At 42.4% G+C, this 16,964-nt stretch overlaps 1 protein-coding gene and 1 long non-coding RNA gene across 3 annotated transcripts in view; one reads left to right on the top strand and one right to left on the bottom strand.

The window, feature by feature from the left end:
* LPGAT1 (lysophosphatidylglycerol acyltransferase 1) overlaps positions 1-805 on the bottom strand; it is an 87,456-nt gene extending 86,651 nt beyond the window's left edge. For both annotated transcript variants that reach the window (XM_074351849.1, XM_010949475.3), the window contains exon 1: positions 563-805. The gene's annotated coding sequence lies outside the window, so the exon portion shown is untranslated. The remainder of the gene's footprint in view (positions 1-562) is intronic.
* The window catches only part of LOC141574770 (uncharacterized), a 46,052-nt gene extending 31,846 nt beyond the window's left edge, over positions 1-14,206 (top strand). Inside the window, exons 2-3 of the long non-coding RNA XR_012501864.1 lie at positions 13,155-13,205; positions 14,087-14,206. This is a non-coding gene — a long non-coding RNA (uncharacterized LOC141574770). The remainder of the gene's footprint in view (positions 1-13,154; positions 13,206-14,086) is intronic.
* The last annotated feature ends 2,758 nt before the right edge of the window (positions 14,207-16,964 follow it).

Here is a 16,964-nt window from a genome sequence, read left to right as displayed (position 1 = left end):
AGGATCTGGCTTAAACAGTGGAATATTGAGATCTTAAACAACTTCTAGGCCAGACATAGTAAGTGGAAATTAATTGTATGGGTCTCATTATTACTATTTTCAGGTCTATAAAATTTCATAGATATGATCTTTAATATAAAGAAGAAGGAGGAGGAGTGGGGAGGGGAAGAAAGAGAGGGGAGAAGAACAAGAAGTGAAGGAGGGAAGGAAGGGAGGGAGGGAGGGAGAAAAGCTTTGCACCATGCCTGGCATAAGGTAGGCACTTAAATGTCAGTTCCCTTCCCTTGTGAGTTCCCTTTCAGAGTATTTATTCTTCTCCAGGAACTGTCCTGACTCACCTAAAAAAAAAAAAATTGATGTGTACAGGAGAGCAAAGGGAGCTGCTGCAACCCAGAGAACCCAAAGATTCAAAGAATAAAGGCAGCAGCATCAATGTAGCACCTTGAGTTGCCCACTGGGGAGTGGCACCCTGAACACCATGGGGCAGTGGTGGCCACTATAAAACATGAAGAGCCATTTCTCACTCATTGAGACCTCTCTTGGCTGGCAAGCTTCTACTCACCTCTCTCTTCTCTAGCCTCATTGACTGTCTGCTCCAGTTCCATCCTGTTAAGCCACTCTCTCTGCCTTCCAGTGTAAAGGAAACAGCCTGTAAGGGCTGCAGCAGCTGGCTGGAGGCAAAGGCAGGGTGTGCATGGCGCAGGGGTTGGGGGGAGTTCACCTACTGCGCTGTGTGCACCCGCTGCCTGACTGGTGGGAACACGTGCTCTCCCAGTGGCCACTTGGGTTCTTGTTTGCTCTGTGCAGGCAAGTTGGAAAATGTAGGAATGTGATGGGATTGATTTTCCCAACTTCCATCAGGACAAATAAACAGATGCCTCTCTCTCTGGATATTTGAGTTAAGTCCCATCTGGGTTGCCTATGCCAAAGGTCACTCTCATTGAATCTAAAGCCCTGTACTGGACTTTGTCTACTGTCAGGAGGTGGCTGGTCACATGGAGAGGAGGGAAAAGGACAGGACAGTTAAGACATCACCACCTGCAAAATTATATGGGAGAGAATAAGCACTACGATTATTATTCTGAGCTCTGTAAAACAAGCCAACACACACACACACACTCACACACACACACACACACTCCATGAATGAACACCTACTGTTCGTAGAACTTTGTGCTAGTTATGAGAAGGAAAGTGGGAGGAAGGTCTTTGCTTTATCATCCTTCAAGTGGACAAGGAAAAAAAAAAAACAAACAGGGAAGACAAAACTATCCTAAAAGAAACAGTGAAGTATAATGTAGCATAGTAAATTTGTTAAAGAGTCAGTAAAAGAAATGAGTTTGTTAGACTCATAGACATAGAATACAAACTTGTGATTGCCAAGGGTGGGGTGGGAAGGGGTAGACTGGGAGTTCAAAATTTGTAGATACTGACAGGCATATGTAGAATAGATAAACAAGATTATACTGTATAGCACAGGGAAATATATACAAGACCTTGTGGTAGCTCACAGTGAAAAAAAATGACAATGAATATATGTATGTTCATGTATAACTGAAAAATTGTGCTCTACACTGGAATTTGACACAACATTGTAAAATGACTATAACTCAATAAAAAAATTTAAAAAAAAACCTAGACTAAGGCAGGGTAATGCTCCATCTAGTATCAGTTTGATCATTCATATAACAACATAATATAAACTACATAATAAACTATACTATATAATACAGTATAATATATACAATATTATATTTGATATAGATACACAAATATCTGGACTATAAGACAGCCTTTGGTCACCCCCTAAAAGAGATGTAAGGGACTATATAATGTCAACTGAAATAAATGCACAACCGAAAAAAAGAAAAAAAGAAATGAGTTTGTTGAATGATTCAGTTACTCAGTCAGTCATTCACTCCACAAACATTTACTAAGTACTAACTCTGTGCCATCCACTCTGCTAGGGACTACTTTAGAAAATGAAAATGCAGAAACAAACAGGACACAGACCCTGCCCACGTAGCTGGAAGTGGGAGGCAGGCGGCTAAGCAAATGAAAGCACAGATGTGTTGTCAGAGCTCTCACAGACAAGGGTACAATGTTCAGGGTGCTTCAAACCACATGGGGCATCTGAGGGCACAGGCCAAGAGGAGGCTTCTGAGAGGGGGTGCAGGGCGACAGCAGGCACAGGGGCTGAGATGGCAGGGCAACCACTGTGGTCTCAGAAAGCCAAGCTCCCAAAGCAAGTGCTCCCATGGCCATTGAAACCTGGAAAGCAACAGCTGTACGGGAAAGGCAACAGTCTAGGAGGATATGATGTTGGACAACTACAGAACCATAGCAACTAGTTTTATGTTGCTGGGAACCCCTTGCCCTCGTCAGACTGGTGTTACCCAATTGGCACAGGAACCACCTTGATGAAGCAAAGAGCAAGCTGTTCCATGAAACCTCATTTTAGGAAGTGTTACCCTAAAATTACCACTCTGGAGCAGAAAGGACCAGAGGTCGCCATGGATGGTCTCTGGAGGTAAACATACTGAAGTTGGAAGCCTGGCTTCTTATGTAACAGATGGAAAAAACACTTGCATTAGTAAGAACTTACTGGTTGCAAGTAATAGCCACTCAAGATAGGGTAAGTGAAAAGGATCAATGTAACAAAGATATAAGGCTGTCTCTTAACACTAGATCCCAGGAAGGACTAGAACTGGTGGCTGGCTGCCCACCAGGAACCACGCAGTACACTTTCTCTGTCTCTGCTTCTCTGGGCATCTGCTTTCTCTGTCTGTCTGTCTCTGTCTCCCTTCTCTGTCTTGGCATAGCAAAATATGGTCACCCACAGTGTCCTTGCATCCATCTTACAGCTCCTACTGCATGGAAAGCCTGGATTTCTCTTTGGACACAGTTTCAGATGCCTGGAGTTGGGCAGGGAGGGCTAGGGGTCTGACTCAGCAGAGGAAAGGAGTGCAAGGTTCATACTGAACAGATTGCTGCTGGGAGCTACCACCGTGGCAGAGGGCAAAGGTTCTTGTGAGCTGGGCAGTCACCCCAAAGGAGGCCAACCATAGTTCTTCATATCTCCAGACCCTGGACCCTGAAGATAACAGTCATTGCCTTAGCTGGTCATCTAATATATCTGAGGAGTTAATATGTGTAAAGCAACTACCATATAGTAGGTTCTTAGTAAGTGGAGGTGATTATAATGACCACATTAGTCAATAAAGAAAGAATGTGATCTATTTCTAAGAAAACCCAATCCAGGAGGCTGCCAGGCAGCCTTCTTCCAACCACCAAAGCTGTTCACATTAACATAAAGATGTGGGGCAAGACCTCTCTTCCTTTGCTTCCACCCCATCCCTCTCATCTCTCATCTCTTAGATACAGCTTAAAGCTCCCATCCCCACCCCCTCCTCCCCCCACCCCAGCTTTTTTGCTATTACAAATCAATTATTTACTCTGGGCCCTTGCCACCCCCACAGGCAATGGCTGTATTTAGCAGTGTTAAGTTTATATGGTGATCATACATCTTTCTTCTTTATCAGACTTTAAACCCGTGGGCTGAAAGACCACATCTGAACACCCAGGACACTGCCATGCATAAAGCGTTCACTTGATAATATTTATTGATTGATCATGTTTTCACATCAAGGACAAGATCCATTTATAGACCCATGAAAGGAATCTCAAGAACTCATTTATTTTGGGCCACTGCCTTTGGGTAGGATAAGGTTTAAGCGTCAAGGTGTTTTATTTCCACACTCAGGTAGGCCAACAGCCATACAACCTGGGATTTGGGAGGGACTTGGTGGTTCCAGATCAGGCCCCTCCGCAAGGCAAGATTCCCTCCCGGAGACAAGGGCCCACCTGGTTTCTACTTGAACAGGGAGCTTGTTTCCTTCCTAGGAAGCTTGCTCCAGCTTTATTCTTTAACTGTTTAGGGATTTCTTCTTTGTATGAAGAATCTCAAACCTACCTGTGTGTCACTTCCATTAAATGCTCCTAATTCTATAGGACTAGGACTAATGCCTTACCCACATGGCAGCCTTCCTCCCACACAGAATGAGGGCCTGGTTCACTCTCTCATGTTCCCTCTGAGCCTCTTCTCTTCGGTGTCCTGAAGTGTTTCTCCACAAGAAATGGTTTACAAACATTTTGTCTTGCCTTTGGCACCGTGATACATTGTGTTTCTCTTTGTTTCCCTTTCCTAGAGCTCAGAACCCAGCCCAGAACACTCAGTGTGGACTGACTGCTGAGGGGAGTGGAACCAGGACCCTTGTTATAGATCTAGCTACTGTGATTTTTTTTTTAAATGCTGTGTAAATTTGAGCTAGGTTTTCTTTTGAGGAGTGAGCTATCACAATTTTGGCTCATATTAGTTTTAAAATCATCCTTGATTTTTTTCAAAACATGGAACTTACTTTAAAAAATAAATGTATTATATATTCATCATGGAAATTTTGGGAAAACCAAAAAGCAAAACATGAAGGAAATAACTATATTATAACCCTTCCCTTTAAAGATAATTATCATTTACATTTAGTATATATTCTTCTACACATCATTTTTGATGCATGAACACACACATACATACACTTTTACAAAAGTGGATTAGACTTCTGTGGTACATTAAAGATGGTTGCAATTCTTTGCTACTCCTCACATTGAAAGGTGGGCTCTATTTCTTCTCCCCTATTTCTGGGCTATTTTAACCAATAGAATGTAGTGGAAGTAAATAAACAGGGTAACTTTCGAGGCTGGACCTAAAAAGATGTCAGCTTCTGCCTGCATCTCTTGGGAGACTCTTCATGGAGGCCAACCAGCATGCGAGGAAGCCCAACAGCCACCTAGAGAGCTGAAGCCTGTGTCTGAGAACACACAGAGCTGCCTCCCAGCTGGCAGCTGGTATCAACGATCAACTATGTGAGTAAGGTCCTTTAGGACCTCCCAATCATCCCAGAGTCCCAGTCAGTACCAACTGATGCAAAAAAATCCACAGAATCATAAGAAGTAATAAACTGTCCTTTTAAACCAAGTTTCTAGGTTGTTACAATAGCAATTGATAACGGAAACAATTACATGTAATAACAGCAAATGTTTATACAGTCTTTTTTTTTATTGAAGTATAGTCAGTTACAGTGTGTCAATTTCTGGTGTACAGCATAATGTCCCAGCCATGCATATATATACATACATTCATTTTCATATACTTTTTCATAAAGGTTATTACAAGACATTAAATGTAGTTCTTTGTGCTATACAGAAGAAATTTGTTTTTTATCTATTTTTTTTTAATATAGTAGTTAATATTTGCAAATCTTGAGCTCCCAAATTTACCCCTTCCCATCCCCTTTCCCCCAGTAACCATAAGATTGTTTACTATGTCTGCGAGTCTATTTCTGTTTTGTAGATGAGTTCATTAGTGTCTTCTTTCTTTTTTTAGATTGCACATATGTGTGATATCATATGGTATTTTCTTTTCCCTTTATGGCTTACTTCACTTAGAATGATGATCTCCGGGTCCATCCATGTTGCTGCAAATGGCATTATTTTATGCTTTTTTATGGCTGAGAGTAGTATTCCAAATATACCACAACTTCTTTTTTTTTTTTTACATTTTTTATTGATTTATAATCATTTTACAATGTTGTGTCAAATTCCAGTGTTCAGCACAATTTTTCAGTCATTCATGGACATATACACACTCATTGTCACATTTTTTTCTCTGTGAGTTATCATAACATTTTGTGTATATTTCCCTGTGCTATACAGTGTAGTCTATTCTACAATTTTGAAATCCCAGTCTATCCCTTCCCACCCTCCACCCCCCTGGTAACCACAAGTCTGTATTCTCTGTCTGTGAGTCTATTTCTGTCCTGTATTTACGCTTTGTTTTTGTTTGTTTGTTTGTTTTTGTTTTTGTTTTTTAGATTCCACATATGAGCGATCTCATATGGTATTTTTCTTTCTCTTTCTGGCTTACTTCACTTAGAATGACATTCTCCAGGAGCATCCATGTTGGTGCAAATGGCATTATGTTGTCGGATTTTATGGCTGAGTAGTATTCCATTGTATAAATATACCACATCTTCTTTATCCAGTCACCTGTTGATGGACATTTAGGCTGTTTCCATGTTTTGGCTATTGTAAATAGTGCTGCTATGAACATTGGGGTGCAGGTGTCATCCTGAAGTAGATTTCCTTCTGGATACAAGCCCAGGAGTGGGATTCCTGGGTCATATGGTAAGTCTATTCCTAGTCTTTTGAGGAATCTCCACACTGTTTTCCATAGTGGCTGCACCAAACTGCATTCCCACCAGCAGTGTAGGAGGGTTCCCCTTTCTCCACAGCCTCTCCAGCATTTGTCATTTGTGGATTTTTGAATGACGGCCATTCTGACTGGTGTGAGGTGATACCTCATTGTAGTTTTGATTTGCATTTCTCTGATAATTAGTGATATTGAGCATTTTTTCATGTGCTTTTTGATCATTTGTATGTCTTCCTTGGAGAATTGCTTGTTTAGGTCTTCTGCCCATTTTTGGATTGGGTTGTTTATTTTTTTCTTATTGAGTCATATGAGCTGCTTATATATTCTGGAGATCAAGCCTTTGTCGGTTTCACTTGCAAAAATTTTCTCCCATTCAGTAGGTTTTCTTGTTTTATTTCTGGTTTCCTTTGCTGTGCAGAAGCTTGTAAGTTTCATTAGGTCCCATTTGTTTATTCTTGCTTTTATTTCTTCTAGGAGAAAATTTTTGAAATGTATGTCAGATAATGTTTTGCCTATGTTTTCCTCTAGGAGGTTTATTGTATCTTGTCTTATGTTTAAGTCTTTAATCCATTTTGAGTTGATTTTTGTATATGGTGTAAGGGAGTGTTCTAGCTTCATTGTTTTACATGCTGCTGTCCAGTTTCCCCAACACCATTTGCTGAAGAGACTGTCTTTATTCCATTGTATATTCTTGCCTCCTTTGTCAAAGATGAGTTGACCAAAAGTTTGTGGGTTCATTTCTGGGCTCTCTATTCTGTTCCATTGGTCTATATGTCTGTTTTGGTACCAATACCATGCTGTCTTGATGACTGTAGCTCTATAGTATTGTCTGAAGTCTGGGAGAGTTATTCCTCCAGCCTCTTTCTTTCTCTTCAGTAATGCTTTGGCAATTCTAGGTTATTGATGGTTCCATATGAATTTTATTATGATTTTTTCTAGTTCTGTGAAATATGTCCTGGGTAATTGGATAGGGATTGCATTAAATCTGTAGATTGCCTTGGGCAGTGTGACCATTTTAACAATATTGATTCTTCCAATCCAAGAGCATGGAATATCTTTCCATTTTTTAAAGTCTTCTTTAATTTCCTTCATCAATGGTTTATAGTTTTCTGTGTATAATTCTTTCACCTCCTTGGTTAGATTTATTCCCAGATATTTTATTACTTTGGGTGCTATTTTAAAGGGGATTGTTTCTTTACTTTCTTCTTCTGTTGATTTATCGTTAGTGTAAAGAAATGCAACTGATTTTTGAACGTTAATTTTGTAACCTGCTACCTTGCTGAATTCTTCAATCAGCTCTAGTAGCTTTTGTGTGGACCTTTTAGGGTTTTCTATATATAGTAACATGTCATCAGCATATAATGACACTTTTACCTCTTCTTTTCCAATTTGGATCCCTTTTATTTCTTTCTCTTGCCTGACTGCTGTGGCTTGGACTTCCAGGACTATGTTGAATAGGAGTGGTGATAGTGGGCATCCTTGTCTTGTCCCAGATTTTAGTGGGAAGCTTTTGAGTTTTTCACCGTTGAGTACTATGCTGGCTGTAGGTTTGTCATATATAGCTTTTATTATGTTGAGATATGTTCCCTCTATACCCACTTTGGTGAGAGTTTTTATCATAAATGAGTGTTGAATTTTATCAAATGCTTTTTCTGCATCGATTGAGATGATCATGTGGTTTTTGTCCTTTCTCTTGTTGATGTGATGTATTACACTGATTGATTTGTGTATGTTGAACCAGCCTTGTGTCCCTGGGATGAACCCCACTTGGTCATGATGTATAATCTTTTTTATGTGTTGTTGGATTCTATTTGCTAAAATTTTGGTGAGGATTTTGGCGTCTATGTTCATCAGTGATATTGGCCTATAATTCTCTTTTTTTGTAGTGTCTTTGCCTGGTTTTGGTATCAGGGTGATGGTGGCTTCATAGAATGAGTTTGGGAGTAATCCCTCCTTTTCAATCGTCTGGAAGAGTTTGAGAAGGACTGGTATGAGTTCTTCTTTGTATGTTTGGTAGAATTCCCCGGTGAAGCCGTCCAGTCCTGGACTTTTATTTGTAGGGAGGTTTTTAATTGCTATTTCTATTTCCTTTCTAGTGATCAGATTGTTCAAGTGTTCAGATTCTTCTTGATTCAGTTTTGGTGGACAGTATGTTTCCAGAAACTTGTCCATCTCCTCTAGGTTATCCAGTTTGGTTCCATATAGTTTTTCATAATATTCTCGTATGATATTCTGTATTTCTATTTTGTTTGTTGTAATTTCTCCATTTTCCTTTCTTATTTTGCTAATTTGTGCTCTCTCTTTTTTCTTCTTTGTGAGTTTGGCCAGAGGTTTGTCGATTTTATTTACTTTTTCAAAAAACCAGCTTTTGGTTTGGTTGATTTTTTTCTATGGTCTTGTTAATCTCTATTGTATTTAATTCCTCTCTGATCTTTATTATTTCCTTCCTTCTGCTGCTTTTTGGGGCTTTTTTTTCTTCTTTTTCTAATTCATTCAGGTGGTGGGTTAAATTGTTTATTTGAGATTGTTCTTCTTTTTTGAGGAAGGCCTGTATTGCTATAAACTTCCCTCTTAGCACTGCCTTTGCTGTGTCCCATAGGTTTTGAGTGGTTGTGCTTTCATTATCATTTGTCTCAAGGTATTTTTTAATATCAGCTTTGATTTCCTCATTGATCCATTGTTTTTTCAGTAACATATTGTTTAATCTCCATGCTTTCCTATTTTTCTCCTTTGTTTCTCTGTTGTTGATTTCCAGTTTCATGGCATTGTGGTCAGTAAAGATGCTTGAGATAATTTCTATCTTCTTAAAATTGTTGAGGTTTCTTTTGTGCCCAAGTACATTATCGATCCTGGAAAATGTTCCATGTGCACTTGAAAAGAATGTATATCCTATTTTTGGGGGGTGTAATGCTCTGAAAATATCCACCAAATCTAGTTTTTCTATTGTAGTATTTAATTTCTCTGTTGCCTTGTTTATTTTCTGTCTGGAAGATCTGTCTAGTGATGTTAATGCAGTGTTAAAATCTCCAACTATGATTGTATCCCCATCAATATCCCCCTTTATCTCTGTTAGTAATTCTTGTATGTACTTAGGTGCTCCTATATTGGGTGCATATATATTAACGAGTGTAATATCCTCATCTTGTATCACTCCTTTAATCATTATAAAATGTCCTTCTTTATCTTTCTTTATGGCCTTTGTTTTAAAGTCTATTTTGTCTGAAATCAGTACTGCAACACCTGCTTTTTTGACTTTTCCATTTGCATGGAATATCCTTTTCCATCCTTTCACTCTCAATCTATATGTGTCCTTCTCCCTAAAGTGGGTCTCTTGTATGCAGCATATTGAAGGTTCTTGCTTTATTATCCAGTCTGCCACTCTGTGTCTTTTGACTGGAGCATTTAGTCCATTAACATTTACAGTAATTAATGATAGATGTGTGTTTATTGCCATTTTGAACTTATCTTTGCAGTTGAGTTGGTATATCCTCTTTGTTCCTTTCTTCTTCCTTTTGTGGTTTGGTAATTTTCCTTTGTATTATCATGGATTTTATTTAATTTTTGTGACTCCTTTGTAAATTTTTGGCTTGTGGTTACCCTTTTTTGTAAATCTGTCAACCCATTACTATAACTGTTTTTATTAAACTGATAGTAACATGATCTCAAACCCATCCTACTGTTAAAAAAATTTAAAAAAGAAAGAAAAAAATATTCTATATTTCCCTGCCTCCCTCTCCCATTCTCAGTGATTTGTATGTCTTCTTTTATAATTTCATGTTTACTTTATTTATAATTCATGAGTTATCACCTTTCCAGTTGTGTGTTTCTCATTTCTGTAGCATCCTGCTGCTTTTCTATTTAGAATAGCCCTTTCCATATTTCTTTTAGCATGGGTTTAGTGTTGCTAAACTCCTGCAGCTTTTTTTTTGTCTGTGAAACTCTTTATTTCTCCTTCTATCCTCAAGGATAGCCTTGCTGGATAAAGGATCTTAGGCTGCATCTTTTTTTCATTCAGGGCTTTGAATATATCTTGCCACTCCCTTCTGGCCTGTAGTGTTTGTGTAGAGAAATCAGCTGAGAGCCTTATGGGGGTTCCCTTGTAACTTACTCTTTGCTTTTCTCTTGCTGCCTTTAGAATCCTTTCTTTATCCTTGACTCTGGCCATCTTGATTATGATATGTCTTGGTGTGGGTCTATTTGGGTTCTTCCTGTTTGGGACCCTCTGAGCTTCCTGTACTTGGATATCTGATTCCTTCTTTAAGTTTGGGAAGTTTTCAGTCATGATTTCTTCAAAAACCTTTTCAATCCCCTTTGATCTTTCTTCTCCTTCTGGGACCCCTATTATGCAAAGATTGGGATGCTTTATATTATCCCATAGGTCCCTTATGCTATTTTCATTATTTTTTATTTGCTTCTCTTGTAGTTCTTCTGAATGAGTGCTTTCTATTGCCCTGTCTTCTAGATCACTAATTCATTCCTCTGCATTATCTAGTCGGCTTTGCACAGCTATTAGGTCATTCCTCATCTCTGTCAATGAGTTTACCCATTCTACTTGGCTCTTCTTTATAGCTTCAATTTCATTTTTGACATATTTTATATCTCTAAACACTATCTCTTTTAATTCCTTCAGCAATTCGATCACTCCTTTTTTGAAATCTTGATCTAGTAAGCTATCGATGTCTATTTCGTTGATCTTTCTTTCAGGGGATTTCTCTTGTTCTTTTAATTGGGAAAGGTTTTTCTGCTTCTTCATCTTGCTCATACCTCTTTGGCACTGTGGTTTATGGAGTATCAGTTGTTTATTTTGGTCCTTAAGGATTTTATCTATCTGATGCCTATTTAGGAATAGAACTTAGGAAATAAAGAAAAAAAAATAAGAGAGAGAGAGAAAGAATTTTAAAAGAAGGGAGAAAGAGGGTTTGAAAACAGTGTATAATGAATAATAGAAGAGTGAGTTGAAGCAGAGTATTAATCGGGTTGAGACGTCCTTTTGAAACCTTTACAAAAAAAAGGGGGGGGGGATGAATAGATGTATTTGAAACCTGTGTCTAATCAATAGCAGGACATCAAAACCCAAGAGAAATAGAAATGAATTAAGAAGTAAAGATTAAGAGAGTAATAGAAAATAGAAGAGGTAAAAACAGATTTAAAAAAGGGGGGGGGGGCAGTTTGTCGGTGTTCTCCTGGAGTCTGTGTGCTTTTAATGTGAAGTCTTTCTGTCTTTGTCCTGTTTTCGAAGCTCAGCTTGCTGTTTTCAGAGACCCTCCGTTGGCGCCCTCTTCTGTGCTGCTCCCAGCACCTGTCGGCAAGCAGATCCCGCCTCCTCCTAACACTGGGTGAGGTGCAGCTCTCTGCTGTGGGCGGGCAGGTCGCTGCCCCTCCGGATGCCGCAGTCAGATGTTGCAGACTGGCCGGGTAGGAGGGCGGGTCGTGCCCCCTCCCAGCACCTCGGTCAGGGGCTGTGTTCCTGCCCAAAAGGCGGGGGGAGCCGCTCTCCCTCTACCTGCGCCGCCGCCGGTAGCTCCGCCGCTCTGTGCGGCTGCGCGCTCCGCCCTGGTCGGCGCTCCGCCCTGGTCGGCGCTCCGCCCTGGTCGGCGCTCCGCCCTGGTCGGCGCTCCGCCCTGGTCGGCGCTCCGCCCTGGTCGGCGCTCCGCCCTGGTCGGCGCTCCGCCCTGGTCGGCGCTCCGCCCTGGTCGGCGCTCCGCCCTGGTCGGCGCCCCGCGGGTGGGCTCGGGAAAGACCGAGGGACAGCCCTGTCCCTGCTCCGAGCCAAAACCCAGCTCCGAGCCAAAACCCAGCTCCTTGTTTGTCTTTGTGGAGCAAGTTCTCTGAGGGACCAGGATGGAAGGATCCTATCTGCCCCGGGCTGCAGGCCAGTCTCAGTCTGGCCTTTGAGGCTGCTAAGCCCTTCGGTGTGGATGCAGGTTTTGCCCCCGCCCCCGCCCGAGTGCTCAGCGCGGAGGATATGGCGGCTGTGCCTGAGCCCCGCCTCTCTTCCCCCAAAACTTTCCGCGGGTTTTCAGAGATGGGGGTGTGCACCCTTCCCCCGAGAGCACATCAACCTTGCTGTTTTATGGAGGGCCCAGGTTGTTCTGCCCTGTGCACCCACAGCCACGGCGCGCAGCCCCTTGTGTTCCCCCGGGGCTGCCTCCGTGCAGCCACTTCCGTCCTCCGCCCGGCTTGTGCAGCCTGGCCCTGCCCGCGGCTGCCGGCCCGCGTCTCAGGCTGGGTGTCGGGGGGACGCTCTGTGCCCGTTTAACTTAGTTCTGTTAGTCAAGGGCTGCTCTGTACAGATCCGAGCCTCGGAGGCTCCCCCTCCGTCCCGCTGGCCTCTCAGTTGGAGAGGGGAGACCCAGCGAGCGAGCGCCAGTCGTCCTTTGCCGCTCCCTCCCCGCGGGACCCGTCCGGCGCTGCTTTGCCTTTTGTTCTTTCTTTTTTCCTTTTCTCCTACCAGATTTTTGGCGTCTTTATCTTTTGAAGAGGGCGGTGTTCTGTCGGAGTTCCACAGGTGCTCTGGTTGGCTGAGTGGGTCTGTAGATGTGGGTCTTGGTGTATTTGTGGGAGAGGGTGACCTGCGAGCGTCCTTCTACTCCGCCATCTTCTCCGTCCCCCCACCACAACTTCTTTATCCAATCATTTGTCAATGGACATTTAGGTTGCTTCTATGTCTAGGCTATTTTATATAGTACTGCTGTGAACACTGAGGTGCATGTATCTTTTTGATTTGATCCCCTCCAGATATATGTCCAGGAGTGAGACTGCTGGATATACAGTCTTTTCTATGTGCCAGGCACAGTTTTAAATTCTTTATACATATTAACTCATGTATCCTCACAATAGCCCTATGAAGTAAGTACTATAATTTTCTATTATTGTCCCCATTTTACAGATGATGAAACTGAGACACAGGGAAATAAGAAACCTTGCCTGGGGCTACACAGTGAGTAATTGGTGGGGCTGGGATTTGAACCCATTCAGTCCATTAGGTTCCAGAGTCTCACTCTAAACCACCATATCCCACTGCCTCTCTACTTTCTCTCATTTAAGATATATGAACAACTTTCAATGTCGATAAATATCAATCTATAAAATCATACTTAAGAACCACATGTTGAAATCTATTGAAATCTTGATTCAGTTATGCATAGGATTAGTAATCTCTTCTAGTTTTGAAATTCTCTTCATTGGTTAAATGAAGAGAATTTAACTCCTGTTAAAATCTTCAAGATGTTGACAAAATTTGTTGAATAGAACAGAGTTTAGGAGTGAGCTCCCTTGGACTCATCTGAGATCTCCATTCAGAGACACATCATTTAGTAATACTCTTTAAATGCATACTGTTCAACAATCTGGAATCTGCCCAGAGTTGTATTATCTTAGCCACTGGTTCCCAAGTGCAGATTGGGAGCTAGGCCACATAGAAATCATGTAGGCACTTGTTAAAATACAGATTCTCAGGCTTTGCCCCAGACCTTCCAGTAATAGAGTCTCTGAAAAGGGGGCCCAGGAATCTGCATTCTAACAGCCCTCCATATGATTCTGATGACAGGTTTGGGAACCACTGATCTACTCTCCATTTCTCCTTCTCATCCATACAGATAGCTCTGTCAAATACCGTACCAAGTTCCATGCACACTAAGTCTATGGGAATTTTCTGGTAGCCATTTGAGAGATGTTCTGGCTCTGCTCTTAACCAGATACATGATTTTATCTCTGGAATGTTTTCATCTGTAAAATGAGAAGCTTGGATTAATTGTCATAGTGAGTGCTGTGGTGTGCCCATACATCCCTTCTTCAAGACTGAGTTACTCGTTCCCTCAGTTGCTGGGAGTGTTGGCTGCTGACAGTTCACAGGCGGCCCAAGATCTCCCCCAGAAGCGTCACCTATATCCAGTGACTGGTTGATGCGGAAGTGTGAAGACCCAGCCCTCTAGCCTCAAGGTGAGCTAGTTCTCAAAAACCATCCCATGGGGTTGACCTGAGACCTTTGTTGCATCTGCATCAGTCAATTCATCCCTCTGTCATTTCTACTCTCTTCACTCACCCACAGGCCTCAATGCCAAGGGCGCTCAGCCAACTTCCTGCCCACAATCTCAATCTCAGTCTGTTTCCCAAGGAACTGATGACCACAGTGACCTTTTGCTCCTGATTTGGATGAAAGTGATAGCACAAACTCTCCTCTCAGGACCTTTACAACCATCCTGGGCTCTCTTTTCAGCTCAAGAAAAACATTCCTTCATCTTCTTCCTCCCATTCATTCTTCATTCACTGAACAAACTTTCATTGTACTCCTACTACATGCAGGCCCTGAGCTCAGCCTGGGTGTTCAGAGATCTGCCCATGTCTCCAGTAGTGGAAAGAGAGCAAGCACTTGGGAGCTGAATGGCTCCTCTGTCTCTGTCATTTGTTAACACTGTGCTCCTTCCCAGGCTCTGGGACGAGCCCATCTCCTTGCTCTGAACACGACCCAATGGGCCTTTTTATTACCCTGGTCATGGTTGTCAAGGCCCTTCTTTGCAGGGGCTTTAACCTTCCTGACATCATTCTGATGGGTTTGTGTCTCTTTTGGAATTCCCCCTCTTAGCTTCCGAGTTTCTCCTCCCAGTTCTGGTAGCCGGGCTGAGCAAGGGCCAACATAAATGTTTCACTCTTTCAGGGCACTAATGTCTATTTTATGGTTGCTGGGCTCGGGGTAGTGGAAAATCTAGGAGGAATGATCTTAAATCATTCCAGAAGGGCTGAGGCAGAAGTAAGCAATTAGAGTTCAAATTTTCATCCAATAATCCACCTAGTACCGACATACCTCAGGCAAAATTGGAATGAATCAGCTGCATTTACTGCTGCAACTCCTCTCTCGTCCAGTCCAGCCCCTGAGGGATTCTTCAGCTCTGTCCCCACTCCTCTTCCTGGATTTGCAGCCTTTCTGCCTTCTGTTCCACACATTTCCCACTCCCTTTGCTGTCAATCATTTTCAGTTTTTCCTTGACTGTGACTGAGTCATAATGCACCTTTTCCAGGGATCATAACAGTTTACACTTTTTAAAATACAATATTGCAACATAAAGGGCTTTGTCCAATGGACATGAAGAAAACAGAGGGCTCTTTTCATCCCATTGCAGTCCTATCATGCCCAAGGGCTCCTCATAAAAGACATAACAGTCTAGCATGAGAGCAGAAAGGACCCAAGCCCAACACTCTCATTGTGTAGATGAGGAAACCAACAAACAGTGAAGTCAAGCAGTTTTCCAAAGGTCACACAGCAGTAACTGCCACAGCAGGAAAGAGGGCACCTTCATTGGGCAAGGAAAGACTACATGAATGGTGCATTTGAGGAAGAGCCCTGCCTGTCAGAGGTGCTAATTTCTGGATGCTACCTAAGAGTATTACTTTGATCGATTGCTCATGGAAGTGGACCTCCCCTTCTTAGTTAGACCTCTTTTACTGGCTACTCCTCCGCAGTGAGTCAAGGTGAAGCCCTCGGTGCCCTTTTTGACTGGATCAGGATCAGAAGAATCCAGATTCTGGTTTGCCTGGTTCCACAACTTATAAATTGTCTGACCTTTAAAAATGCCAGTTAACTGTTGTATCCCTGGTTTCCCAGCCTGGGCTCACTCCCACTATTGTGGGGTATCAGGCAAGATAAAGCCCACAAGATGTCTCTGAAGGATGGAGAACTCTTTGAACCATGAGGAGCTGTTTCCTACCCCACCTATGCACGCACTCCATGGAGCTTGAAATTGGAGCGTGCGGGGCAGGGTGCGAGGACTAGGGGTTGGGACCTGATGTTCAGGAAGTTTTTTTTTAATCTCCACAGGTGATTCTGATGCATGGCCAAGTGTGGAAAAGTATAAAAGACAAATAGGAGAGGAGACACAGATTACACTTTTGGCTAAAATAGAAGTCTTAGATTATCTGGGCATTGTAAACTCTGTTTAGAGTGGGTAACTAATTACCTGCCTTTTTCAGGGCACTCAAAAGCCTAATGTCAGGTTCCCTTCCTCCTAGAAAAGAAGTATATTGCTTCAGTGACGTTTCTCTTACCTTGCAGTCCACACACACGCACCTCCCCCCACACACACCATGCATCACCTCCCCCAGCCTCTGTGTTGAAGTCGGATTGTAAATCATGTCTTTTATTCTTTGACCTCCGAGTAATCACTCTGGCCCCAGTCTGTTCTTTCGGGTCCAGGAAAACAATCTGATTAGGCTCTGGAAAATGGATTCACAGTGGCCCAAATCTCCACAGGGCGCTCCATAAAGCAGGCTGTTAATGTACTGCTTGGGAATATGTGTCAGAGCCCTAGTTCTCCTTTTTAAATAATTGAGTGGCCTTGACCAAATTGCTTAGTCTGTAGGTCTCTGAGATGATTATTATCACCTGATCATCACCCTTTACAAGGCAGTATTTCCCTCCTTGTGGCAGTTCTCTCAGGAGCACCAGTGAAGTGTAATCAGAAACTTGCTGCAGGGGTTGTAACATTAAAGAAAATGACTAAGAACGAGAGGCATGGATTTGGGGAGCATTTCAGTCAGTCCCTGGGACACCAAGGTGGACAGCTGCTACTTGTGTCTGCGCGGCACGTCCTTCCCCTCTTCTGGGGACAGAAACTCCTTCCTTGGGGAATTGCTCCTTTTTCCCTCCATATGGTTCTGGGATGCTGATCAAAGCACCCTGGCCCATTCCTCTAGGGTCACAGGT

The sequence above is a fragment of the Camelus bactrianus genome, chromosome 23, assembly GCF_048773025.1.
Source record: "Camelus bactrianus isolate YW-2024 breed Bactrian camel chromosome 23, ASM4877302v1, whole genome shotgun sequence".
NCBI classification, from domain to species: domain Eukaryota; kingdom Metazoa; phylum Chordata; class Mammalia; order Artiodactyla; family Camelidae; genus Camelus; species Camelus bactrianus.
Note: the sequence above shows the minus strand (reverse complement) of the source record. Positions and strands in the feature narration are given on the sequence as shown.